This window comes from Nannobrachium achirus, assembly GCF_963921795.1.
Source record: "Nannobrachium achirus genome assembly, chromosome: 8".
NCBI lineage: Eukaryota > Metazoa > Chordata > Actinopteri > Myctophiformes > Myctophidae > Nannobrachium > Nannobrachium achirus.
The window spans coordinates 58,461,389-58,487,849 of NC_137817.1; positions in this window are offsets into that span (position 1 = coordinate 58,461,389).

Consider the following 26,461-nt stretch of genomic DNA (forward strand, 5'->3'; position numbering starts at 1 on the left):
CGCACGCACGCACGCACGCACGCACGCACGCACACACACACACACACACACACACACACACACACACACACACACACACACACACACACACACAGTGAACATCCCTAATAGTTCATATTTGTTTTTCTTTGTTGTTTCTTTTGTTTGTGCACTTATAGTGGAGGGTGAGAGGAGCTGAGAACTATAGCTGCCTTGCTGTCATATTAAAAAGACATCCCTCATGTATAGCATTGGATAGTCTATTTATTATCAAAGCTGAGTTGCAGTGCTGTTGTAACATTGCCCCCTGGCCTGCACTTAATTATTGACATTTGGCAGTGTGAACCTTATCACCTAAAGACAAAGCCCTAGCCTATAAATGTGCATGTCTATGGGAGCGCGCTACAGGCTGCTACGGGAGTGCGCCTCACCAATGAGTGGACAGGTTGTTCAAGCGAATGGGAGAGCTACTGTAATGGTAATGTGAAGATCTGTCAGAGTGAGACTGTGACTGTGTGAGAGTGCAGGCCATTATAACTGGGTGCTTGAGCCTGCGGCCACACACGTTGTCACTAGCCTATGATTATAGCATTCTTTACTGAGAATGTCCTTGCATGGACAGGTCACCTGTCAAGTCCTGGGAGTGCTGTGAAGACGAGTTGATACTGGTCAGTTGCATACCTGCACCGCAGGTCTTCAGACGTCTGCTTGCAGCACAACAACACAGGCTAAGACCACTGGTTACTAAGTAAGCGGCGTCAAGTTCAGAAAAAGCTAAGGTATGGCAACATGACTGGTGTCTTGCACGCGCGCCCTCGCGCGTGCAAGACACCAGTCATGTTGCCATACCTTAGCAACAGGCACGATTACAGTCCATTTTATTATTTCCCCCTGTAGCCAAGGTATGGCAGCTGCCATAGCTTGCCATACCCAATTGACGCCTCTGCATTTACTTAAGTACAATATTGAGGTATTTGTACTTTACATGAGTATTTCCAATTTCCAATACTTTTACTTCTACTCCACTACATCTCGGATCCAAATATTGTACTTTTACTCCACTATATTTATTTGAAAACTTTAGTTACTAGTTACTTAGCAGATATAAATGATAAAATTATAAAACGTACACTAATCCATTTTAGCCTTATTCTATACCTATTTGGATAGGCTATATACGATCTACAAGCTCACAACGCGCCCCGATGCGACACGTTGTGAGCTTCTAGATCTGCTATTTTCAAACATTTTGTACTTTTACTTTTGGTACTTTAAGTATATTCTGATGCCAATGCTTTTGTACTTTTACTCAAGTGCATGTTTAATTCCGTACTTTTACTTGTAACAAAGTATTATATACTATTGATATATATACAATATTGATACTTTTACTTGAGTAAAAAAGAATGTGAGTACTTTTTCCACCACTGGGTAAGACTTTGATTTCCTTGGAATGATAAAAAATTAAATAAGTGAATACAATCAGCAGGGGTTAATTCATATTCAACCTTGGTTGAGTATCGTTGAGATTGTGAATTTGGGGGAGTTGCAGTGATGTGTATACTCGTTGATAAAAATGGATCAGCGCAGCTCAGGTATAATCAAATAATTGTTAAAACAACTTTTTTTTTATACTTTATTGTGTCAAAACATGCACATCATAAACTTTCTTCAAAAATGTTAACATGTTATGTCCTTTTTTTTGTTTCCAAGGACATTTTGACACATTTTTATGTATTTTTTTTCCCACCACCACGTAGAGCAAAGGAAAAAAAACACAAAAAACTGTAAACAGAAACTTTACAAAAAAGAAACTGAAAAAAAAAAGAGGAGAATTTGTTATGTAATTGTTGTCATTTCATAAAAACAGAGAAAAAGCTGCTATTGTTTAAATTAATATTTGTTAAAACAACTTTGATCAAATTGTTATATTGGAGTGTTTTAGAATGGAATATAGAATAGATATTTGTTGTCATTGTCACATGTACAACACAATTAAAAGTGCCAAACAATCAGTGCATCAACACATTTAAAAGATCACTAAAATATAGCAAAAGAAACAATACAACAAAACACACACATAATAACCATACTTCCTATCATTGCACAACCCCTAACATGCTCTGCACAGACATGTAATTGCAGCTGTTATTGCACAACCCCTATTGCACTTAAGCCAAAACAGCATCACAAGTCATGTATGCAGCAGCAGATCATTTCTTAGCAGCATTGAGTGTAACTACCGCTGTGGGATAGAAGCTGTTACTGAATCTGCTGGTCCCTGATTTGATCGATCTGTACAGTCTGCCTGATGGCATCAGTTGGAAGTGGAACAGGGAGTGACCGGGGTCACGGGGTGGGAATAATGTTGTGACAGCAGGATCTGTGTAGGTCTTCCAGTGTGGGGAGAGTGCAGCCAACGATCCTCTGTGTTTATGACCCTCTGGAGCCTTAACCTCTGAGCCGTCATGCAGCTTGTGTACCACACACATGTATGTTGCTGAGTTATTGGGCCTCTGCCAGACACATGTACAGTATGTTGCTGAGTTATTGGGCCTCTGCCAGACACATATACAGTACGTTAGTATGCTGGTGTACCACACACATATACAGTATGTTAGTCTACTGTCCTTAGCTCTTAGGTCAGCCTTGACAGGGAGTTAAACAGTGGAATCCCATGCAAAAGAAACAATTAGGCAGTTCTTCAGTTTCCTTTATGGAACTCTTTACTTTGTGAAACTGTAAATAAGCACAAAAGTACAGAAAACAAATCACAATGAGCTAACATACAGTACTAATAACACTTCTCATCTAAACACAGAACACACAGGCACAGAGAACAGGCAGGCACACATCAAAGGGGTCACCATGACAACACAATTGCTTTCAATTGAGCCCTCACTGGGCACAGGCAGCTGATTAGGCCAGGTGTGTACATTCACCAAACAAACTTTTTAAACACCATGAAATGTCCCCTTAAAGCTATACTGTGTAAGTTGCTCAACTAGTGGTCAGTAGCAGTAGAGCAAACCACGGTCGCGTCTGCTTTTTTCGGCCGTTTTTCGCCGCGGACCGGGCATTCAGACCACCGCGCGCCCGCCTCGCCTCGCCGAGACCTATCCATAGAGGTCTTTCGTGTCCCTCTACGAGCCTCGGTTGGGGAGTTACATGCTAGACTCCTAGCCCAGTGTAAACACTGCAGTGTACTTCCTGAAGAGCTCAGCAGTGTATGATCTGGGCTTTGATTGGCCGGTAGGGAGACACGTGTACAGAATGATGCATATGACGTAATTTTGCCGGGAAAAACAGCCCCGGTCACGGCCACCAGGGCTCAGTAGAACACATATAAAGAAAAGGCTTTGGGAGCTGAAATTAACAGAGTGGGGGTTCTAAAACTTTAGCGATTTAATAGTTAGGACAATTTTAAGATATGTTTTATAAAAAAAGTTACATAGTATAACTTTAAACATGAATTAAACCCCCAAAATGACATGAAATAGAGAAACAAAACATAAATACACAACAAAGGTGCATGAACATACAGATTGTGCCGGAATCAAGGGCACACATTCAAGAGAGTGCAGTGGCAGCATTACACTCCTTCCCTCTCTGTGTCTGGGTGAGGAATGAGGAATTTCAACAACTGAGGGCTTAAATACCAAACAGTAGGGGCAGTGTTTTTCACTTTTACAGGTACAGAAATATAACACTATGGGGCCAGAATAGTTAGTATGCTGGTTTTGTTTTTGTCATAGTTCGGGGCCGGGTGGTTTTGAGGGACTATCTGGAAATTTTTCTGTTATTTGCTGTGTTTTCTTTTTGGCTGCCTCATTATTGACTGCCACTCCTCCTTGTTTACCACCTCACCTGTGCCCCTGATTGCCTATTGTTTGCCTGAGTATTTAAACCCTGCCTTCTCCTCTGTTCAGTGCTTAGTGTTTGAGTTATCAACACAGTGTTTGGCATCTGTCCTCCCTCCTAATGAGAGTTTTGGACTTATTGTCGTGAAGCCTTTTTGTGTGTTTTTGAACCAAGTTATGAAGAACTGTGAACTTTTGGGACTTTGAGATTAAAGCCTTTGTTCTATTCTGGAATTTGATTGGGCCTCTGCACCTGGGTTACCTACCACTCATTTTGTGAACATCTTTTGGTTAATTTTTTCCCTCAGCCTGTTAGTGCTGAGGCCAGGTTTTTTCCCCGGGCGTAGGTTTAACACACACATACAGTATATACAGTATGTTATTGCACGGCTTGTTTAAATGCTTGATTCTGATTGGTCAATCGTTGAAATCAGCGGTCTGATATTTCCAGACCGCTCCGCTTGATAACAGACCGCTGCCTAATCAACGGCTCAGAACACCTGCTGCGCTGAGGCTGCACTGTGTGAATTTTGTGCCGTATCCAACATGTCAGCCATGTAAACAAACACACAGCGACATTTACAACTAAACATTGCTCTCATGAAAACATTTGAAGCAAGAAATAGACAATGCAGTAACAAAATATGGATTGTGTTTGATCAACACTTCCTTGTTTTGCGTCAAGGTGACGTTGTGCTCTGCGGACGGCCAGTACAACACTTTCACTAGTCTGTAAGCAAGGATTTCTTTTTTTTAAATTGGGTCACTGTATTCATTTATTTAGTAAGTAACGAAATAAATGAATATGTAATTTAAATGTTGATGTAATTTGTGTTCTGGTGAATTTTGGGAGTTTGATACCAAATCCAGGAGAAATCCAGGTGAAATGACAATCATCAAACAGAGACAGTCATCACATCTCATTATTATTTTTTTATCCTGAAATGTTACATTTTTATTTAATTTCAAATGCATTTATTGTAGCTATACTGATGTTAACTTTTTACGGGCTCCTATCACTCGATAACGACCGCTGAGCGAGATGTTATCCCTTACTTAGTATGCTCTCTAGAGCAGTGGTTCTCAACCTGATTAACTTAATGTGCAACATTGTTTTCTCACTCAACAGTAAACAAACCAACATAAAGTTTAAGTGTATAGAGCCTACAGTATCTGCACGTTTCTAATGTGACAATTTAAGGATTTGGCCATACATTGGCCAAATTGTCAAATAGTGGAGGCAGAAATTGTGAAAATAGCCGATCTACATGCTCACAACACCTGGCAAGCGGTGTGAGCATGTAGATCGGCTATTTTCACAATAGAACTGTGTTATACAATATTTAATTGCTCAACTATGGCTCCCCAGTTCAAATATGATATTGGGGGTCGCTGCCTGAAAAGGTTGAGAGCCACTGCTCTAGAGCACAGATAAAAGGACACCAGCAGTGAGTCTCTGTTAGATGTTATTCCTGCTGAGCACCCTCAGGAAGTAGAGTCTCTGCTGGGCCCTTTTCAGCATTTTTTCCATTGTTTTTTTCTTTGCTGGGAATCAGCACCAGTAATTTGGCTCTACACTTTTAAGTAGTTAGGTATTATTGCATGTCTTGGTGCAGACACTTACTGTATGTATATAATATGTCTATATTTTGTGGCACTGCATTGATAAGTATTTCCCAATCTTTGAATGAATGGACCATTGTACAGTAAGTGCTTTGAGTTTGCAACATTCAGGTTGTTCTCTCTGCACTTTCCTGGTGTTGCCAGCCTCTATCACACACTTCGTTTTGGGAAGAGAGTCTGGGATTTCAGAAAGAGTTTTCATTTCTGTGGTTTTGCCCCAAACCACGTGCCCCAATGATGACATATTGATAAACTTGGTGTGAGCCTGATCATTGCTAGTCCAAATTACCGGTTGTTGTTTGAATGTTGTTTGACATGAAAAATGGACTGGTTTTGGCAACCATGTTGAAAATAAATAAGCTCAGTGCTCAGGGGGCACCGTTTGGAACTCTTTCACTGCATTTAATTCACTATGGTTTTAATTGCTGTTTTATGAGCAAAATGTTGTCGGGCTCAGTACGCAACCCCTGTGGGGAGCCGGTACTGAGGCTGAGGGATGTGGACGTGTGAGGGCCCACTCTCACCCTCTGGCTGCAAACGGACAAAAAGCTCTTAATCCACATACAGGTGTTGTGAGGGAGTACAGTGTTGAAAGCAGAGATTAAAGGCCACTCCATACTTCGACAGAACCGAACTTTTCGGTTGAAAAATACCCTTTTTTATTTTTTATCTTTTCCGAAAAAAAAAGCGTCGGATGTTCATACTTCGCTCCTGTTCGGGGGGTTCGGGGAAAAGCGTACACCACGCTGCGTGTGGTGTAGGAGGCGGCGAGACGCATTGTGAGGAGAAAGAGAACAGGAGAGAAGAGAGAGAGAGAGAGAGAGAGAGACAACAACAGCAGCGACGGCGGAGATGGAAAAGTTGGAAGCGGTGGCACGTATTGTGGAGGTTATGGAGGAGGATAGGAAGACGAGGAGGCAGAGGAGGAGGAGGATTTTGCCCTGCTTTGTGCAGCTGAGGAGGAGGCGAGCACATCTAGCCGGCGGGGGTCCGAGCCACTGCAGCTGGATGAACAGCTTTGGGACAGTGTTGTGGCCACCAGCACCCGTCTTCTTGTGAACACACATGTAATCCAACCAACCAATCACGTTTGCCGTTTCACCGAACTAGATTTCGGCGAGTCACAACATCTCCTTGTGCAAATTTCAGAACTATTGTTCTGAGAAAAAGCATTCCAGAACTTTCGAGGAATTTAATTTTATAGTTGAAAAGGACCTTTTGACCGAAAACGGCGGTTTCGGTCAAAGTATGGACAGGCCTTAAGTCCACAAAGAGCATCCACACATAGCTCCCCGACTGCTCCAGGTGGGACAGTGAAGCAAGCAAACTGGTGGGGCTCAAAGCCTCTGGGCAGGAGTGATGTAATGTGACCCCGGGTCGGCTTTTCAAAGAATTTCATTACCACTGGGGTGACTGCCATATGGCAGTCATTTAGACTGGAGATGTGGCGTTTCTTGGGCAGAGGGACTATGGTGGAGGATTTCAGACAGAGTGGGACAGTGGACTGGGCCAGGGACAGGTTGAAAGTCCTGGTGAAGACCCCAGCCAGCTGGTCCGCGCAGTCCTTCAGTACACGTCTGGTGACGCCGTCACAACCTGCAGCCTTCCTTGGGTTGATGGCCCGCAGCGTGCGCCTCACCTCATGCTCCTCCACTATGAGGGTGAGAGTGTTTTAGTGCTATCCAGTATACAGTATATTGAGATATTGAACACGCGTTGTGCACATGCAAACGTGTGCGCACACACTGCAGGGAGAGCTGGAGAGGAGAGGGTGAGGGGAGAGAGAAGGGGTGGGGGAACAGAGAGGAGGATGTGTAAACACACGCACGCCCACACAAACGCACATGCTCACATGTGCGTTCAAGCGTGCACACACATGCAGTGGCTGCCAACATCGGAGAGTCAGAATGCAGGAGATTCCTCCACCCGCCCCCGAAAACTTTTAACAGAGTAGATGTATTTTCTTGTTTCCTGGTGAATTTTATCAGGCTTGCTGTTCTCACAGTGGAAAATGATGGGTAGAATTTCTCAGCCATTAAAAAGTAGGCTCACTCATTTGATAACTGAATCGATGAAAGACCCATCTGTAATAATAACAACCATTCTACTACTTCAGTGAACCCACACCCTCTAAGCGGGGGTCTGGGGGTCCCCCCGGTCCCCCCGTCCCCCCCCCCCCCCCCAGATAATGTTGAACATAGTAGATGTAATTTATGTTCTAGTGAATTTTGGGAGTGTGAAATGCAGGTGAAATGACAATCACCAAACCGATTTTTCAAATGCATTTACAGTAGCTATACTTATGTTAACTTAAAAAAAACTCATTTTTAATAGTAGTCATTAATCTACTAATATAAACTGAAGTAATTAAAGCGGGTCATGTTTGGAATTGTAACAGCTGAAATAACAATAATATATCAGTATTCTGATATTAACCCGCAGGCCGCATTATGTGAAGGTGGGGGCCGCATGTGGAATGCATTGGAGTCTATGAGGGGAATGTGACATTTCGAGTTACATGAACCACGTGACCGGTATTGGCAGAACTCTCTATACAAGGCTCTGGTTGAAACCCCACAGCCCCTACATACTGATAGGTGGCCGCTAGGGGCCAATACCAGCCCCTCCCCCCTCCTTGCTGCTCTCTTCCCCTCAAATAGAATGTGTTTACTTTCATGAACAGGTTGTGTCATGTTAGCCTAGCTCAGCTATACCATCCACCCATGTTAAAACAAGGAGGGGATAGTTAGCTGCATTAGTATAGAGTCTGGCCAAGCCAGGCTAGTGTCATGTTCCGTCAGACCTTGTGACGACCAGCAGACCCTCCGTTGGAGACCTGCACTGAGACACTGCAGACATCTTCAAGACACCAGGTAATAAATTCTTATCATTGGAATGAAAACATGGAGTCCATTCAGAACTGGAGTCATATTTATATTCAACCTGGGTTGTGTATCATTGAAATTATTATGAGTGAATGTGTTGGAGTTGAGTGAGGTGTAAATACATCAGCAGCTCAGGTTTAATCAAACCGTTAAAATATTGAGATATATTGAAAATAATTATCCACATGATCTCCATACAAGTGTGTGAATGTGTGGTTCATGTCTATTGTAATGATTCATGTCTGTTAATGAGTGAGTGAACGTCACATTTGCTGTCTGTAAGTTGCATATTGGCTGACTGTGAGGGCTGGAGAAAAGGGGAAGTGAGGAGAGGACATGTGGGCTGTTTACAAACACACACACGGGCACGCGCGCGTGCGCACACACACACACACACACACACACACACACACACACACACACACACACACACACACACACACACACACACAGAGGAAAGAGGAAGAGAAGAGGAGAGGGTGGTAGGAGGAACAGAGGCTATTTCGACACATTTGAACAATTTATTCATGTCCACTTGAGAGAATAGCCTACAGTGACACAAATATTAAAGTTACACTTATGTTTACATTCCTATAAGGCACATGTCTTCACGATACAATAAGCATGTCTCTCAGTACTTAACATTAACATACTGACAGCGTCTCCGCCATATGTGGCGGCTGCCAATCATAGCAGAGACAGACCAGTACTTTGCCAGTCTTTTTGCCACAACCAGTCTGTGGGTATAATGTCCTATACTGTATGTCAAATATAAAACCAAGCAGCCGTTGTGAGCTTGTAGATCTGCCATTTTCAAACATTTTGTACTTTTACTTTTGGTACTTTAAGTACATGTTTTATGGCAATACTTTCTTACTTTTACTCATGTTCATTTTGAATTCTGGACTTGTACTTGTAACAGAGTATTTCTACACTGCAGTATTGATACATACATGATCTTTAGGGGTCCACAGATGACAGTAAAATATAGCACTTTAAGATGTTAACAAACTAATATAAGAAAGAGGCAAACATTGTGAAAATAGCCAATCTACGGTACAAGCTCACAACTCCTCACAACACAAGGCATTGTAAGCTTGTAGATCTGCTATTTTCACAATATCTATCTGTTATGTCATGCCTCAACGCCTACTATTAAGTGGTTGTCAGGGAGGGTTTAACCAGTTCAAATATGATTATTTTGGGGGTCACCAGTTGCGTCAGGTTCAGACTTTTTTCATACGTTTGCCTCAGGAGCTGTATCACTGCTGTAGCCTCCATAGTCCATACTACATGTGTTCAATGTATTCCTGAATGGTTTTGGTGTCACTATGTTCTCATGTCAAATTCCTGAACAGTGTTCATGGCACATTCTCCTGGCTCCAAGGCTTTGTTTTTAAAAACAGGTTGTGTCTGTTCATCGATAGCTGGAAGCACTGGCCGGAATGGCCATACCTCAGCGTTGTCCTATAAAGCAGTCTCATCTCAACTGAGAGTATGTTGTCTTGTATTGACAGGTACTGTGTCCAGTCCTGTGTGAGAGTTGCAGCATGAAGACATCGCTTCCCACTGGTCAACCACTGGATCTCTACTGGACCACGGCTGCACTGAGACTCAATGCTCTTCACACCACAAACAGCACAGGTAAGATATGGAGACAGTTTGAAGGAGTTGAGTAATATGACAAATTACTTCTTGGGAACCCGCAGCTCAGATAATGACCTGCAGGCATTGTTGAGTTCAGGCACTAAACTGGGCAGGGCCATAGAAATAGATGCTCTCTGCTTTCATTTGGTACTGTAGTAACAAGCTATAATCTCCCTATTCCCTTAATCTGCATAGTATTTCAAGTACTTAGTATTTGTGGTTTTGCGACCGAAGGTCGCAGTTTACGAGAAACGGCACATCATGTTTCAAGCCGTCTGTCTGTGTACACGTTTTTACGGTCTATGGGTTTGCCGCTCTGACATCACGCTCTGGGGGAACCGCACTAACAGAATACCTTCGGAGATCCCCGATGTCATCAATATTAAGCCCATATCTAGGACTTCATATGGGAATGCCCATATGGCGGCCACATTGGCCACATACCACACTAACAGAATCCATATATGGCCAAGACAGATGGCCAAGACAGCCCATATCGGTGTGGCTGGTTCTACAGACAGGGACTCCATGTATTGGCATAAAAGGGATTGTAAATATATGATGTCAGAAGTCATAGACGTCATAGGACTTTCAGGTAAAACTTTCGTCAACATAACGAATAACTGAGTGAGCATGTTTGGGTTCTCACAGCATATCTCCATATACAGTAGGCTACCTGGATCTCCATATATGGATACCAGGGGTCTCCATATATGGGTAACTGGTTCGATATACATCACTGGCCAGACGGCCAAGGCATGGCATGACCTCGCCCCCTTTAGGCGTCTTACTGGTAATTCATACTGTGTGTGTGTGTGTGTGTGTGTGTGTGTGTGTGTGTGTGTGTGTGTGTGTGTGTGTGTGTGTGTGTGTGTGTGTGTGCGCGCGCGCGCGCGCGTGTGGATATGAGCTGCAGGTTTTCATAGTACAGGGTTTCTCAAAGTGGGTTTCACATGGGAATTCAGTGGCCAAGGCATGGCACGACCTCGCCCCCTTTAGGCGTCTTACTGGTAATTAATACTGTGTGTGTGTGTGTGTGTGTGTGTGTGTGTGTGTGTGTGTGTGTGTGTGTGTGTGTGTGTGTGTGTGTGTGTGTGTGTGTGTGCGTGTGTGTGTGTGCGTGTGTGGATATGAGCTGCAGGTTTTCATATAGTACAGGGTTTCTCAAAGTGGGTTTCACATTGGAATTCAGTGACACTCAAATCAACCTTTTGGATGTTTTGGTGCTAAAAGAGGGGGATAGGCCTACTCTGCAGACTGACCTATTTAGAAAACCCACTGATAGAAACACTTTACTTGGCAGGGATAGCTTTCACCCTAGACATCTCATCAAGAGTCTCCCTATTAGCCATTTTCACTAGAAGGGTGTGTAGCTCAGATGAGCACCATAAGAGACAAGCTGATGATAGATTTCGTGTACAGGGTTACACACCAGAAAGGATAAATATAATGTTTTTAATCTGTTTCACAGGAGGAATGTCTGAACCCCATTAGACAGACACAACAGAGGAACAATTCACCTTATTGTGTCACCAGGTATTCACCGATGGGCTTTGAGTTCAGGAAAATCCTGCTCAAACATTGGCATATAGTTGAATCTGATCCCAGACTTAAGCATGTTTTAAGGAACCCCCCAGGCCCCAAATTAGTGTTCAGACGCCCCCCCCCCCCTAACCTGAGAGACCTGTTGGTCCATTCTCACACTAAACCTATCAATTCAAATGTTCTGTCAGACATTCCTCCAGGCAACTACACGTGTTCAAACTGTGCACAGTGTCAGTGTGGTTATACCACTAGATGCATGCACTTTACACACCCACATAATGGAAAAGAGAGCCATACCTGGAGCTATTACATGCTCAACCACGTTTGTAGTTTATCTTATTAAATGTCCATGTGGCATGTATAAGACTAATAGAGCTCTTTGCACAAGAATCAGTGAACATAGGAGTAATATCAGATGTGGGGATGAATGCAACCCGGTTGCAGCACATTTTAAAAAGTGTGGACACAGCATTGCCTCTTTCCGTTATTGGGGAATTGAAAGGGTAGACAAACCTCCCCGTGGTTGGGGACCATAACCGTCCCCTCCAACGTGAAGCTTACCATATTTACACACTCAATACTATGGGCCCCTGTGGACTGAATGAAGAGTTTGATATCAAACCATTTCTGTGATTTGTTTCTGTTTTAAATATAGATAGTTTTATCCTTGTGTACATTTGTGATTTTTGCCATTATTATTCTGTTGTTACTTGTGTCCCTTACATCTTTTGTACCTTTATATTGTATAGGCTTTTATTGAGGAACCTTTTATTCAAACATATGTTACATGTAGCCTACCCAGATACAGAGTATAGCTGGTAGATTTGGCTTCCTCTTCTTAGTGATTATTAGCCCAGATCTCTTAGCCCATAACATGGCACTGTGTTACTCCACATTAACATACAGATCTGGTGGGTGTGTCTATTGTGACAATTGTGACAATCATCTCAGCTGTTGCTCATCGGTGTGTTCCTCTTTCCGGTTGTATTTAACCTGTTTACCCAATGCCTACTGTGTACTTGTTACTAGACCCCTGAAGGGGATCGCAATGTTGTCGATGCCTTAAAATAAATTGCCTCTGGGAGTGAAAAGTCAGTGTGCGGACATCCTCTTCTTGTTTTTCTTCTTGGGTACATATTTTTGTCCAGTACCTGTTAATATTTTTTGGGGGATGTGCGTGCCTCCACTTGATTTCTCAAAGTGGGTGCCATGGCACCCAAGGGTGCCGTGACTCAAGACCAGGGGTGCCTCAGAATACTTTGATAATATTTGGAATTCATCAACATCACTTCAGCTTAACCATTTATACTTAGAAAAACTATTTTTCGGATCTGCAGTGTGGATTCCGCACAGCCTTGCACTGCACACCAAATCCAATGCGTTTTAGTCATGCAACAAACGGAAAAAACGCAATGGTTGAAAATCGCACCTGTGTGCAAAGCCCTTTACTGGTAATTAATATGTTTGTGTGTGTGTGTGTGTGTGTGTGTGTGTGTGTGTGTGTGTGTGTGTGTGTGTGTGTGTGTGTGTGTGTGTGTGTGTGTGTGTGCGTGCGCGCGCGCGCGTGCGTGCGTGCGTGTGTGTGTGTGTGTGTGTGTGTGTGTGTGTGTGTGTGTGTGTGTGTGTGTGTGTGTGGATATGAGCTGAAGGTTTTCATAGTACAGGGTTTCTCAAAGTAGGTTTCACATTGGAATTCAGTGACACTCAAATCAACCTTTTGGATGTTTTGGTGCTAAAAGAGGTTGATACTCTGCAGACTGACCTATTTAGAAAACCCACTGATAGAAACACTTTCATCCTAGACATCTCATCAAGAGTCTCCCTATTAGACATTTTCACTAGAAGGGTGTGTAGCTCAGATGAGCACTATAAGAGACAAGCTGATGATAGATTTATTGTACAAGGTTACAAACCAGAATTGATAAATATAACGTTTTGAATCTGTTTCACTGGAGGTATGTCTGAACCCCATTAGACACAACAGAGGAACAATTCACCTTATTGTGTCACCAGGTATTCACCGATGGGCTTTGAGTTCAGGAAAATCCTGCTCAAACATTGGCATATAGTTGAATCTGATCCCAGACTTAAGCATGTTTTAAGGAACCCCCCAGGCCCCAAATTAGTGTTCAGACGCCCCCCCCCCCTAACCTGAGAGACCTGTTGGTCCATTCTCACACTAAACCTATCAATTCAAATGTTCTGTCAGACAATCCTCCCGGCAGCTACAAGTGTTCAAACTGTGCACAGTGTGGTTATACCACTATGCATGCACTTTACACCCACATAATGGAAAAGAGAGCCATACCTGGAGCTATTACATGCTCAACCACGTTTGTAGTTTATCTTATTAAATGTCTATGACTATGTGGCATGTATAAGACTAATAGAGCTCTTTGCACAAGAATCCGTGAACATAGGAGCAATATCAGATGTGGGGATGAATGCAACCCGGTTGCAGCACATTTTAAAAAGTGTGGACACAGCATTGCCTCTTTCCGTTATTGGGGAATTGAAAAGGTAGACAAACCTCCGCGTGGTTGGGGACCATAACCGTCTCCTCCAACGTGAAGCTTACCATATTTACACACTCAATACTATGGCCCCCTGTGGACTGAATGAAGAGTTTGATATCAAACCATTTCTGTGATTTGTTTCTGTTTTAAATATAGATAGTTTTATCCTTGTGTACATTTGTGATTTTTGCCATTATTATTCTGTTGTTACTTGTGTCCCTTATATTGTCTTTACTGGGTTAGGGTTAGGCTTTACTACTAATGTAATTACATCTTTTGTACCTTTATATATTTCTTTTGGTCTTTTGTATAGGCTTTTATTGAGGAACCTTTTATTCAAACATATGTTACATGTAGCCTACCCAGATACACCCAGAGTATATACTGGTAGATTTGTCTCCTGTATTTGACTGTAGGCTTCTTCGCCTTAGTGATTATTAGTCCAGATCTCTTAGCCCATAACATGGCTCTGTGTTACTCCACATTAACATACAGATCTGGTGGGCGTGTCTATTGTGACAATTGTGACAATCATCTCAGCTGTTGCTCATCGGTGTGTTCCTCTTTCTGGTTGTATTTAACCTGCTTGCCCAATGCCTACTGTGTACTTGTTACTAGACCTGATGAAGACCCCTGAAGAGGATCGCAATGTTGTCGATGCCTTAAAATAAATTGCCTCTGGGAGTGAAAAGTCAGTGTGCGGACATCCTCTTCTTCTTTTTCTTCTTAAGGCTACATATTTTTGTCCAGTACCTGTTAATACTTTTTTGGGGATGTGCGTGCCTCCACTTGATTTCTCAAAGTGGGTGCCATGGCACCCAAGGGTTCCGTGACTCAAGACCAGGGGTGCCTCAGAATACTTTGATAATATTTGGAATTCATCAACATCACTTCAGCTTAACCATTTATACTTAGTAAAACAACTTTCTACTTAGTAAAACAAACCTGATTTGCACTGTACTTGGTGCGTTCTTTATTCAGCCTACAGTACGCAGAGGCTCTTCGTCACAGGGTGACACGTTGTGAGCTTGTAGATCTGCTTTTTTTGGTGATGTTCCCCCCCAGAATAGGGATGACACGGTTTTAAATGGATTTCTTTTTTCTTTTTGGGGGGCTATCATGCCTTTATTGATAGGACAGTAGACTGACAGGAAACGGGGGGAGAGATGGGGAGTGACTCGCGGCAAAGGTCGTCCAGATCGGAAATGGAACCGCCGACACTGCCAGGCATCCATGCCTATGTGGCAATGCCTAAGTGGTATATGCGTCTGGACCAGTAGGCCAGCGAGTGCCCCAAATGTAAAGTTTTCTAAATGTCCTAAATGGAAAGTTTTCCTTGTGACATACTTTTCCCGTGACATAGGCCTACTGTGTCTCAGGGGGAATGATTTACATTCATGACATATTTATCTATGTATTTATTTGTCAGGGACAAAGCACATTAATCAACATGTCAGTTTTCACATCAATGTAAATGAGCCAGAGTTAGCCATGAGCTCATTTTCATCTGTAGTCCCTGGGCAGGCTGTACAAAAGTGATGGTAAGGCTATCCATACAAAACATACAATACATACAATAATACAAAACAGTACGATACAACATTATAGCCCGTTTAATCCCACCGGTCACAATAGTGACCGTAATTATTTTCTTCATTTATGAGGCTATAAAATGTTATTGAATGATATATTCATGCATTTCCAGCAATTATTGAAAAGGTTAAAGGGTCCCAATCAAATATGTGCAGTGTCACATGTTAACTTTAAATTGTCACATGACCAGAGCTGTTTACTTCCTGTCTGCACCAAGAGGAGAGGATGGAAGCATCAAAGCCCCAAAAGAAAATGTTAGTAAAGTATCTTAACATAAAGATAGGACCATGATTTTTGGTACACATCTTCTTTAAGATGTCTAGTATTGGTGTATGCCTTTGCAATTACTCAAATGTGTTCAGTGTGGTCATAAAACGAACAAACATATCGACGGCAACAATAGTGGCCGGTGGGATAATACATTAGCAACTAATGTAGCTATACACATAGCAAAATATTCTCTTTCTGCTGTTTTCTTTTACTGTAACTGGGGAATTCCTGGGGACCACCGACTCCTGGTGCTCCAGAATGGATGCAAAAGTGGTCGCGCCCCCTAGTGGAGGACCCCCGCCACTGCAGCGCACATAACATGCCGGCAGCGCACATAAAATGCTGTAACTCAGGCTAGGAGCGAACGGGAGAGCTGGGGCCGGTACCCACGCGTCCGCCTCGGCGGCGCGGAGACACCTTGTGGCACTCTATTTTAGCGGGCTGCCACTGCAGCCCGCTAAAAAGGCCCCAGAGCCACCTGACGGTCGCTTATCTCCCAATTATTGCGTCTTACTGGTATGTTGGATGTAAATTAGCTCCCAGACAAGGCATGCAACATTGCAGTGTCTCAAAGTGAGAAAGATGCTGTCCTCAGTGATTGTGATGTGTCAGACATGGACTACTAGGGGCAAACAGGTTATTAGGGGCAAGCCAGGCTGTGTGTTGAATGCACGTGCTGAATTTATGCAAGTAGATGAGTGGAACGATGACTTACTAGTAAAAAGCCTAAGGGCGACAAGCGACCTTGCCATGAAGGGTGAGGTCACGCCATGTCTTGGCCATCTGACCAGTTATGTATGTATATTGGACCAGTTACCCATATATGGAGACCCCTGGTACCCATATGGAGATCCTTGTACTGTATGCTGTGAGACCACAAACATGCTTATACTCAGTTATTTGTTATATGTGAAAGTCCTATGACGTCTATGACATCTGACATCATACATACAATCCCTTTTATGCCCATATATGGAGATCCCTGTCTGTAGAACCAGCCACACAGATGGTGGTAGGTAAGTAGTAAGATGAGGGATGCAGTATTGTGGATGGTAAGTACTGTAGGTAGTTAGATGATGGATGCGGTATGGTGGTTGGTAGTTAGTAGATGAAGGACACTGTATGGTGGTAGGTAGGTAGTAGATGGGGGATGCAATATGTTGGTGGTACTGTTGTTAGTTAGATGAGGGATGATGGTAGTAGGTTGGTAGGTAGACAACAGTATGCACACACATCACATCTTATGCAACCAAAATACGCACGGTGACGGCGCAGCCGCGCGCGCGCGCGCGCACACACACACACACACACACACACACACACACACACACACACACACACACACACACACACACACACACACACAATTATTCTGTTGATACAGGCTTTCAGCTGATAGAGAGGAGAAGTCCTAACAGTTGACCTGTTCAGGCAATAATACTCACAGATGAAGTGTTCCACTTCCAGAATCAGAAAGTATCTGTGATGATGATAATATCATTGTATAGTTTCCTCGCTGGCGTAATTGTCCAATGTCGACGTCATGATTAATGCCTTTGTTTGCTTGTGCATCGCTGCCTGTCTCATTTGAAAGTGTCTGTGGTATATTTTAGTTGAAATTACAAAAGGTTTTGAAAGTGCGCGGTCCACTGCAGCCATCATCACTACACTTCTCACTAAACGTAAACAAAACAACATTGTCTGTCTGTGAATGCTCTTCCTGTTGTCCTTCACAATAAAGTGTCCCCCTTTACTTCTTCCCAATGCTTGACATTTTACTCAGAAAAATAACAGGAAATAGGTGTAACAGAGGCAGCGCGATGACGGTCAGGCAGATTGACGTTCATTTGGACTGAGACTGACTGTCAGTCGGAGGCTGACGGCCGGGCCCCCGCGGTTCATATATTATATAATTTGCAAAATACCCAGCGTAGCATTTGGGAAGGCACAGCCTACCCTGGCCTTATTGACCCGCCGCCTATGGTAGGTAGGTAGGTAGGTAGGTAGGTAGGTAGGTAGGTAGGTGCTGTAAGGTGGTAGGTATGTAGTTAGATGATGGATGCAGTTTGGTGTTAGGTAGGTATGTACAGTAGGTAGATGAGGGATTCATTATGGTGGTAGGTAGGTAGTTAGATGATGGATGCAATATGATGATAAGAGGGTAGTTAGATGCGGGATGCAGTATGGTGTGGTATAGTTGGATGAGGGATGCAATATGGTGATTGGTATGTATGTGGTTAGATGAAGGGATGCTGTATGGTGGTAGGTAGGTAGTTAGATAAGGGACCCAGTATGGTGGTAGATACTGTAGGTCTTTAAATGAAGGATGCATTATCATGGTATGTAGATAGTTAAATGGTGGATGGTTGAAACCACAGTTTATTATGAAAAACGGCACATCATGTCCGTGTCTGTCCGTCCGTCACGTTTTTTACGGTCTATGGGTTTGCTGCTCTGACATCATGCTGACTCTCACACTCTGACATCACGCTCTGACATCACTGTGATGTGAGGGGAACCAAATCCCTTTTATGCCCATATATGGAGATCCCTGTGATGCCAGGGGAACCAAATCCCTTTTATTGATGATGTCATCAATATTGATGATGATGACATCATCAATATCATCATCAATATTGATGATGTCATCAATATTAAGCCCATATCTGTTAATAGCTATGGGTACCAGGGGTCTCTATATATGGGTAACTGGTCCGATATATATCACTGGCCAGATGACCAAGATATGGTGCGACCTCGAGGTCGCTTTTCACCCTTAGGTGTCTTACTGGTAGGTAGTTTAATGAGGGATGCAGCATGGTGGTAGGTAGGTAGTTATGGCCTTTGGTGTAAGATTTTCACTTTATAGGATAACTATATTGACTATATAGAGCATCGCAGCGGAAGTGGATGCCTGGACCCACTTTCACTTTCACCATTAATTTTCGCCATAGACTTTTACAAAAATATTTATAACAATTATGTTAAGCCTCGAACCAAGCCATCCAGGATGGAGGTGAATCATGATCATACAACCTTTTTTTCTATGAAAAGAACATTTTGAAAATCGCTAAACAAAGGGTAGTTATTAAATGTAGTATATCAAATAATGTAATATTAAAATATGTTTTCACATAGGATCAAAGGTTATATGATCATGATTCACCTCCATCCTGGATGGCTTGGTTCGAGGCTTAACATAATTGTTATAAATATTTTTGTAAAAGTCTATGGCGAAAATGAATGGTGAAAGTGAAAGTGGGTCCAGGCATCCACTTCCGCTGCGATGCTCTATACTCTATATATAGGTTGATACAACACATTATCCCACCGGTCACAATTGTGACCGGTCATAAAACACACCTTTTCACCTACTTTTTCATGAAAATATCAAAAAAATATGATTGATTATTTCAAAGGGTTACTAATGACACAATATTTGAATATTCTTATGTCTGGGAAAAATTCGGGATTAGGCATAATTATTATAGCAAGTTGAGTGACTCCAGTGACAAATGGAGCAGATAGTTACCCATGATTGTAAGTTTGACTTGCTTTAAGCCACCTCTTACGGCCGTAGCCGACAACAGTAACATTGTAAATAAATGTAAGGTACCATAAAGTAACAGGAATGCTGTGGATGAAAACTGTATTTACAGGGTTAGGTTAAGGTTAAGACTTTAATTACAGGGTTAGCTCAGTCCTGAGCCAAAAACAAACCCCTGCTATTAGTTTGACTGTCACTAGCTTGCCTCTCGCCTGGGTGAACGCAGTGGTGTGAACTGAAGTAACTAAGTACATTTACTTTAAGTAGGACCTACAGTTTTGAGCTATTTGAACTTTACTTGAGTATTTCCACTTTCCAATACTTTTAATTTACGTCTACTCCACTACATCTCAGATCCAAATATTGCACTTTTACTCCACTACATGTATTTGAAAACATTAATTACTAATGACTTTGTAGATTGGTTATTATTACAAAACAATCATTATAACCACTTCAACCCTAAATACATTTCAGCCATTTAAAAATAGCTGATTGTATCTATGTTTTTTCATAGTGAGATACAACAGATGAGAGTTAATTGTCATCTTGTGCCACAGCAACCAAAACATGTCCATTAACATTGAAGCAAAAAACAAACAGCTAAAGTACATTCCTTTTCATGATGCAGTAACTAGTAAAGTAAGTTACATTTTGACAGCAGTAACTAGTAATTATAACAACATTACGGGCATACCCGGCCCGTGGTAGGCCTACAGGCGAGACAGTTGTCCGCCTGGGGCAGACAAGAGGCACTATTTAGCCCTAAAAATAAAATAAAAATACATACAATAAAATAAAATCGCTTTTAGGCCCCAGGCTCTCCCAATAGAACAAACTAGAATTTCGCAGCCCTTCGAGCCACTCACATCTATCGCACCCGTTTCGCGGGCACTCACAGCTACATTGCAGCAGTGATCCAACTGATATGGCCATAAATGTCTCTTTATCTGTCAGTCCTTGCGCACTGTCAGAGAAACATAAGTTTCATGGTGCTCTCATCTAGAGAATTAAAAAAATCCTGTAAAAAGTACAAAACTGGGTATATATATATATATATATATATATATATATATATATATATATATATATATATATATATATATATATACCCAGTGCCCAGATATCCCTAGTATCCAGTTTTCCAGATGCCCACCTCTCCAAGTTCCCACATCTCCATATAGTGCCCAGTTTTCCACGTTCCCCTAGTGCCCAGTTGTCCAGGTGCCCACACCTCCAAGTTCCCACATGTCCCTATTGCGTAGTTGTCCAGGTTCCCACCTCTCCAAGTGCCCACATGTCCCTAGTGCCCAGATGGTTTTGATGGTCAGTTGTCCAGATGCCCTCTTCTCCAAGTGCCCCACATGCCCCTAGTGCCCAGATAGTTTTGGTGGCCAGTTGTCCAAGTGCCCACTTCTCCAAGTGCCCAAATGTCCCTAGTGCCCAGTTGTCCAGGTGCCCACATGACCCATGTGTCCAAATGTCCCTAGTGCCCAGTTGTCCAGGTGCCCACTTCCTCAAGTGCCCATATGTCCACCTTAGCAAGTGCCCACATGTCCCTCGTGCCAAGTTGTCCAGCTGTATCACTTCAAAGAACTGGTTCGCTCACTCGTTGCAGACTTGCCATATTTCTGGGTCCCTTAGGCCATCATCAGTGTTGATGGCCTAAGGGCCGAAACGCATCTGTTCATTCATGTCCTGACTACTGCTGCTGCTGTTTCGAAATTAAAAAGACTCTTAATGAACAAGTGAGTGCGGGTTGCGTCTCTTCATACAGTTGTCCAGATGCCCACCTCTCCAAGTGCCCATTTTTTTGATTGATTGAAGACTTTATTCGAAGTTTGCATAGGAAAAGGTACAGTTTCATGACGGTACAGTTCACTGTTAAAAGGTCTACTAAGGTTCATTGATACAAGGTCTACTAAAAGGAGATCCATGAAAAGACTAAGCTTTTTTCCACAGGAAACCATTAAAGTATCACATGTCCCTATTGCCCAGTTGTCCAGGATGCCCACCTCTCCAAGTGCCCACATGTCCCTAGTTCCCTAGTGCCTACCTCTAAAATGAGATCCAAGAAAGCCTTTCGGCTTATTTACATAGAACATGAACAACATAGTCATAAAACATGAACAAAGGTATACAGTAGAAAGGGGGAATCTTTCAACAGTTTCAAGTTGCAGCCGTTTGTAAGTGACGTTTCAGAGCATTTTTAAAAGTGCCTAAATGGTGCCTAAATAGAGCATCGCAGCAAGTGGTTTACTGGTCCCACAAAAAAATCTCCCATTAATTTTCCCCATAGACTTTTACAAATATACATATAACAATTATGTTAAGCCTAGAAACAAGCCATCCAGGATTGCAGTGAATCGTGACCATAAAACCTTTGATCCTATGTGAAAACATATTTTAATATTAAATGATTTGATATACTACATTTAATAACTACCCTTTGTTCAGCGATTTTCAAAATGTTTTATGGTCATGATTCACTGCAATCCTGGATGGCTTGGTTCTAGGCTTAACATAATTGTTATAAATATTTTCGTGAAAGTCTATGAGGAAAATGAACAGGATATTTTTTTGTGGGACCAGTAAACCACACCCACTGCGATGCTCTATGGGGGATGTACGCACTTAACGGGCAAACCAAAAGATGTGCTTAGTTCTGTGGCTGTGTGGTGCGCTGCACTGATGAGGAGAGAAGTGCTGTTTAACTTGTGCAATGTTTTAGACCAGGGGTCTTCAACGTTTTCAGGCCAAGGACCCCTTAGTTGGGAGAGAGATGAAGCAGGGACCCCCACAACCTGTTCATAGATTCCACATCATTCATCGTTTGACAGCACAGTCAGTGTATTTGTCAATTTGTGTTTTCAAATATTTAACCACTTGAACCGTCATTACTTAATATACTTGACCTTTCACACTCTGTTCTTTTCCCCCTCTGCACCAAAGCTCTTATAGCCGATCTACAAGCTCACAACGCCTCGCAGCGCGAGGCGTTGTGAGCTTGTAGATCAGCTATGTTTGGCTAAAGTTCTCAGAATTTGGACACTATATGGTTCGAGTGGTTAATATAAAAAGGAGAAAAAAAAAAGTTTCTATCACACAAAGATTTGGAGGACCCCCTACAGTAACTCTGAGGACCCCCTAGGGGTCCGGACCCCCTGTTGAAGACCCCTGTTTTAGACTGGTTTAGAATCAGATTACTGCTTCGCAACGACAACAAAAAAAGTTGAGCTACGCTGCACAATACATGCGACATGCATACCGGTATCATTCTGCGAAGCAAGCCAGCTGCCAGACTGATCAGAAAACACAGACGTACAATCATGACAAACAAACCAAAAATGACGTACCTCAGGACTTCATACAATACTCCTAAAGCCATCCTTTCTCCCTTTTGTTTTGATGTTGATATTATTATAGATTCCATGGCAACCAGCAACATTTGACAATAATCTGATTTCGGAACCAATTTAATGGGTTACGTTATGGAAATAATTAAAAATAGACAGTGACAGAGTCTATATTATTATTCCAAAAGTTGCACAAGCAAGTTGCACATCGCACGCCCATCATTAGGCATTTGTGGGGCGTCCAAATGCCAATCTCTGCAAACTGTATAAAGGCGGGTCATAATGCCTGGAGGAAACTGTTGTTTATGTTTGAACTGGATCATGGCATCAAGCATCCTGGTAACAGTCAATAGTTCGTCTTTCCTGGTAACAGTCAATAGTTCGTCTTTCCCTTGTTTTCACCAATAAGGCACTGAAAACAGCAGTAATCAGGACTTGTTTAACCATAGATGAGAAGTTTTTTACTTTTTACAGGATTTTTGTGTCTATGAAGTACATAACAGTAGCGTAGGGACCCCCTGTCGGGCCCCAATGCGAGGTTTTCACCTCCACACTTCCGACACCAGAGTGAGGGCGGGGCGGGGCTTAAACTGTGATGCTCTATATGGATATATGACAGTCTTGTATCAAAGCTAGTTGCTAGCTATCTGAAGAAATGTTAACCAGCAAACTCTGCATGGTGTGTGACGGCCCGAAATGGTTCCCGAGCCGGCTGTTCCTCACCCCGCTGTCCCCCCTTCTGTATGGGACCTTTCGTTTGAGAGTGAGAGTGGGAGTGGGAGTCGGTGAGAGTGGGACTGAGTTACCAGGGCCCAAGATGGAGGGGCTTTAATTATTTTATACTTTAACTATTGAATAAAAGCAGATCTACAAGCTCACAGTGCGAGCTTGTAGATCTGCTATTTTTGAAAATGTGTGGAAATCTTTGAATATATGTAATTTTTAAGCGGACATTGTAACTCAAATGTTGCTTCTGGGGGGTCCATGGAACTAAATATTTCGAGATGGGGGTCCGTGGCCAAATACATATCATTTTGGGGGTCCTTCAAATGAAAAAGTTTGAGCACCACTGACATATAGAAACATATTTTTTTTCAAAAAACCTTAGAATCATCTGAAATATTCAAAGACTTCAAAATAGCACATAATTATACAAGCTCACAACGCGGCACTCGGTGCCGCGCTGTGAGCTTGTATATCTGTTGTTTCAATAGTTAAAGCACAAAATAATGAGTTCCCATTCTAAATGGGTTAAACCCCCTCCCCCTATGAAGAACGTTCATGGGGGGCCCGCAGTGAATCCTTTGTACCCTGGGCCCAGATTTGGTGCAACACCCCTGGCAAGGAGCTACTTGCACCCCAAACCGGAGCTTTAAACAGCGGCACGATTCGGCGCTGGAGATGTTGTTAAAGGAACAACATTGTTCTGTCAACTTGTCAACTTGACCACCGCCACCACTCAATGGAGGGAGCTGTTCAGACTCCCAGATGATCCCTCCGCTGTGCAGGATGGATTATTGTTATTTTTGAGGAGGTTGAATTTCATGTTGATTTCTTGGTTGTTGTTTTGGTAGGGAAACTGACAACTTCCTCTGCGAAGTGGAGTGACAGGACATTTAAAAGCCTGCATTTGTACAAGATGATGGCTATGTATTTGGTGTTCATTCATTGAACTGTCATGGGTTGTTGTGGGTTGATATCTGTGTGGTTGGTTCTGGACCGTACCTACAGTATGTTCCCCAGGTTCTATGTTCCCCAGGTTCTATGTTCCCCATCTCCTTACCCCCACAAAAAAAGTTCTATGTTCCCCACTCATCCAAAAATGCAGGAAACATAACTCTAAACCCACACACATAATGAATTCTAGTGGGTCAGGGTGGAACTAAGTACATCTGATCTGGCACCATATTTGTGTTATGACTGGGCATCTGGATGAGTGGGCACCTAGACTAGGTAGGGACATGTGGGCATTTGGACGAGTGGGCACCTGGAAAAGTAGGCACTTAGGGGTGGAGACATCTGGGCACTAGGGGCACCTGGACAACTGGACGAGTGCCCACATGTTCTTAGTGCCTAGATGTCCACCATTTCCTGCATTTGAGTTGTGAACATATAGCCTACCTTTGTTTGGGGTGGGGAACACAGATTCTTTGTTGGTTTAGTGGGGAACATGGAACTTTTGTTGGTGGAGGATGCGTTGGGAACATAGAACCTGGGGAACATGGTTCTACAGACAGGGATTTCCATGTATGGTCATAAAAGGGATTGTATGTATTATGTCATATGTCATAGACGTCATAGGACTTTCACATAACGAATAGCTGAGTAAGCATGTTTGGGCATTCACAGCATATCCGATATGGTCCGATATACATCACTGATGGCCAAGGCACGGCGCGACCTCGCTTGTCGCCCTGAGGCGTCTTAATACTGTGTGTGTGTGTGTGTGTGCGTGTGCGTGTGCGTGTGCGTGTGTGTGTGTGTGCATGTGTGTGTGTGCACGTGTGCATGTGCGGATATGAGCTGCAGGTTTTCATAGTAACAGGGTTTCTCAAAGTGGGGGTCATCGCACCCTTGACTCAAGACCATGGGTGCCTAATCAAAACAGACCTGATTTGCACTGTACTTGGTGCATTCTTTTTTCAGCCTACAGTACGCAGAGGCTCTTCGTCACAGGGTGACGCGTTGTGAGCTTGTAGATCTGCTATTTTTGGTGATGTTCCCCCCCAGAATAGGGATGACACGGTTTTAAATGCAACACTTTCCTTGTGACATACTTTTCTTGTGACATACTGTACTGTGTCTCAGGGGGAATGAATGATTTACATTTATGACATAAATGTAAGGTACTTTAAAGTAATAGGAATGCTGTGGATGCAGGGTGAGGGTCAGGGTTAAGGTTAGGGTTAAGACTTTAATTACAGGGTTAGCTCAGCCCTGAGGCAAAAAACAAACTCCTGCTATTAGTTTGACTGTTACTAGCTTTCGCCTGGGTGCATGCAGTGGTGTGAAGTAACTAAGTACATTTACTTAAGTACTTTATTTAGTACAGTTTTGAGCTATTTGAGTATTTCCACTTCCACTTCTCCAATACTTTTACGTCTACTCCACTACATCTCAAACACCGAAGCAAAAAACAAACCTTTCATGATGCAGTAACTAGCAAAGTTACTTTTTGACAGCAGTAACTATAACTAGTTAACAGGTCGGCTAGGTAGCGCTATGTAGCCCTAAAAATTAAATAAAAATACATACAATAAAAGTGGGTAAATAAACAAGAATAAATACACTTTGCTGCGTGTGGCTGGTGCCTAAATTGGGGATGTGCGCACTTAACCGGCAACCCAAAAGACGTGCTTAGTACTGTGACTGTGTGTGTGGCGGGCTGCACTGATGAGGAGAGAAACCCAATGAAGTGCTATTTAACTTGTGCAGTGTTTTAGACTGGTTTAGGATCAGATTATATACTGCAGCACAACTACATTGACTAAAGTTGAATTACGCTGCACAATACATTCGACATACGTACAATACTGCAAGGCAAGCCAGCTGCCAGACTGATCAGAAAACACTGGCAATCATGACAAACAATCTGAAAATGACTTTTACTTCTGGACTTCATAGAATACTCATAAAGCCT